This window comes from Chiloscyllium plagiosum, unplaced genomic scaffold, assembly GCF_004010195.1.
Source record: "Chiloscyllium plagiosum isolate BGI_BamShark_2017 unplaced genomic scaffold, ASM401019v2 scaf_14880, whole genome shotgun sequence".
Classification (NCBI taxonomy): Eukaryota; Metazoa; Chordata; class Chondrichthyes; order Orectolobiformes; family Hemiscylliidae; genus Chiloscyllium; species Chiloscyllium plagiosum.
This window is the reverse complement of record NW_025213099.1, coordinates 11,361-14,756: the sequence shown is the minus strand read 5'-3', so window position 1 is coordinate 14,756 and position 3,396 is coordinate 11,361. Positions and strand designations below refer to the sequence as shown.

General features: G+C 42.7%; 1 non-coding gene across 1 annotated transcript; it reads right to left on the bottom strand.

The window, feature by feature from the left end:
- Positions 1-2,697: 2,697 nt before the first annotated feature.
- Positions 2,698-2,789, bottom strand: trnar-ucu. Its single transcript is given in 2 exon segments — positions 2,698-2,733; positions 2,753-2,789. It is a non-coding gene; the product is annotated as a tRNA-Arg (tRNA).
- Between the last annotated feature and the right edge of the window lie 607 nt (positions 2,790-3,396).

Genomic DNA, 3,396 nt, shown 5'->3' with positions numbered 1-3,396 from the left:
AATCGTGGGAGGAGATTGCAGAACTTTTGACTACCAACTTTATTTCTTCAGTGTCTATGTGATTAGTGCGAGAAGACTAGAGTTCAGCTAATATTGTCCCCTTCTTCACGAAGAGTAGTAGGGAGAACGCTGGGAATTATAGAACAGTGAGCCGTATTTCCTTGAAGGTGAAGTTTTGGGAAAGGTTATGAGAGATATGATTTATGATCACCTAAGCAGGAAGAAGTTGATTCGCTGCAGTCAACATGATTTTGCGAATAGCAGGTTGTGGCTCACAAACTTTATTGAGCTTTTTGAAAAGGTCAACAAACAAGTGGATGAGAGTAAAGTGGTTAACATGGTGGATATGATTTTCACGAATGCACGGTCGGCTGTTGCAGAAAATACAGAGACATGGGATTGAGGGTGATTTTGCGGTTTAGATCAGTAATTGGCTTGCTGAAAGAACACAGAGTGTGGTAGTTAATGGAAAATATTCATCCTGGAGTTCAGTTATTCATGGTGTACCACAAGATTCCTGTTAGGGTCCATTGCTGTTTGTCACCTTTATAAATGACCTGGGTTTGAGTATGGGATGATGGATGAGCAAATTCGCAGAACACACTAAGTCGATGGAGTTGTCAACAGTGCCGAAGTTTGCGGCAGGTTACAGACGGACATGAATAATCTGCAGATCGGGGCTCAGAGGTGGCATATGGAGGTTATTGTGGAAAAGTGCGAGGTGATTTACTTTGGAATGAACAACAAGAATAAAATGTTCTGGCTAATTGTAATATTCTTGGAAGTTTAGATGAACAGAGCGATCTCGGCGTCTATGTATATAAAACTCTGAAAGTTAACACACACGTTGATGGATTTGTTTGCAATGAGCACAGTGTGTTAGTTTTTATTGGGAGAAGGATTGAGTTTCAGGGCCAAACGATCCCTTTGCAGCTCCAGAAATTTGTCTGGTATGGCCAAACTTGTCGAGTTCTGGTCGCCACATTATAGGACGGATGTGAAAGCATTGGAAAGGTTGTACACGAGATTTCCTCGGATGTTGCCTTCTGTGAAGGGAAGGTCTTACGAGGAAAGGCTGAGGGACTTGTGGCTGTTTTTGATGGAGATAAGAAGTTTGAGAAGTGAATTAATAGAGAAGTAAAAGATTATCAGAGTTTGCCGTAAGGTGGACAGTGAAGGCATTTTCTTCAAATGGTGATGGTTGGCACAAGTGCATATCGATGTAATTTGAGGATGATAGATGCCGAGGTAGCTGCCTTTCTCAGAGAGTAGTAAGAGTGCAGAACGTCTTGTCTTCAACAGTCGTAGACTCACCAACCTTCAGGGCAATTAAATGATCATTGAATAAACTTACGGCTTATAATGTCAAAATGCTGGTCAGATGGACTTCAGAGTGGTCTTACAGGTCGGTGCAACATTAGTGCCAAAAGCACTTTATTGCAATGTAATATTCCGGGTTTAAACTGTTCTTCAGCTTGAAGTTACTATCATCTCTGGTCAGTATCAGTAAAACAAACACCTGGCGAGAATCCAATGCACAACTTTGGCAGATCATGTGCTGCCATTCTGTCATGCAAGTACAGCAAGCTAACTAACTGCACCACTGGATCTGCCGTCTAATGGTGACGAACGGTTCCTGATCTTACCACTGGGCCCCTCAACCCAATTACTTATTTTTTTCTGTGTATCTGAAATGAAACGCAGTGCAGAGGTGGTTATACTGATAATGGATCATCGATTGTGAAGCATCAGCTGAAGGAAAATGGCATAGATAAATGTGGTGAAAATCGGTTTTATTGAATACTGCATACATTTGCCATGGCTTCCTGCGTTGGTCACGGGCAATGTTTTGTGGCCATTGTACTGGGATTTTCCTTCTATCGGCTTCAATTCGTCAGACAATTCGATTCCCTGATATTTCACCAACTTCCTTTGGCATGTTCAGCTGCGACATCGACCCACACTGCACACAACATCAACAATGTTCATCATACTACGTGCACGAGCATGTGGGATGGTTTTTATGCACAGTGAAAATTGAATAATGTTCTGCAAGGGCAAATTAAATTCAGTTTCATTCGTAACGTCGCAAGAATCCAGAGTAAGATTCAAAATGTCAGAAATTCACGTTCATTACCTTGGCCAGAATTCCAGCCCAGGAAAGGGGAAATCTGCCCCTGATTCTATGCAATTGCTTGCTCCATGTGTCCACTTGGCAACCTATGTGAAGGAACATTCACCCTGAAGGACAACTTGTGAGAATCCTCCGCTGTATGATCGAAAGCTGAAACAAGAGCTGTCCATTCCAGCCGGGAGGGAAGCGAAGTGGAGATGAGACCAAAATATTATTTGGCGTTTACTTCATATTGTCCTCATTGTGATTATTTAAAAACCTTGGCCAGAAATGGCACAGACACAAAGGAGCAGAAGGAGACCATTCTTAACACCGATCCTGTCCTGCCACGTAATTTGATATCATCATGGCTCACACAACAATTTTATGTCTTTTTCCAGCCCATCCACAACATCGTACTGGCTAACTTATCGATCTCTACCATAAATAGACATCGATAATGTAAATCTGTGGGAGGAAAATGTTCCGTTTCGAGACAGTTAGGTTTATGCACGAATATTACTGGTTTTGCAGATGAACAGCCGAGTCTGGTCTGACCACTTTGCAAAACATAAATTAAAGCACGACCCTGATGGGATTCGAACCCACAACCTCTGAATCGCAACCTGAATAGCGATGTAGAAGTCCAACGCGCTTTCCATTGCGCCACAGAGCCGCGCCCTCTATTGCCGTTAAGCACACAAGTTTGCCTCTGATGCATTGCATTCAGGACACCAATCTCGCGCCTGTCTGTCCTCGTCACACTTTCTGGTACCTGGTCCTTATCCACTAGTGCTCTGGCTCATCAAGTGTTCGACTACAGACTGCTGAAACGTTCTCATGACACTTACCTTTACCACATGTTCAGATAATGATTTCCAGATTATCAATGCTCTACAGGTGAAAGTATTCTTCCTAAATCTCCTCCTTGTCTCCTGTCTTTCATTTCTGTTACTCTGTTCCTTCCCAATACAGGCTTATCCCTGTCACACATATCTATCCTCTTCATAAAATGAGCACGTTAATCGGTTTCTTATTCAGCCTTCTCTGCGCTTAGAGTAACACCCCCAACCTAGCTCGCGTACCTTCACAATGGGAGTGGTCAAAACCTTGACATTCTTTTCATCTCCTGTGAAATTCTCCTCCTGCATTCAGACGCTTCTAGTATCTGGCGATCACAAGAGAAAAACAAAATTCTCAGAAGAAAAGCCAAAAGGTCCGAACAAAATCAGCAGCTCTTGTCTTTCTCTGATGAGGAAGGAAAGTTAACACTTCGAGTCCAA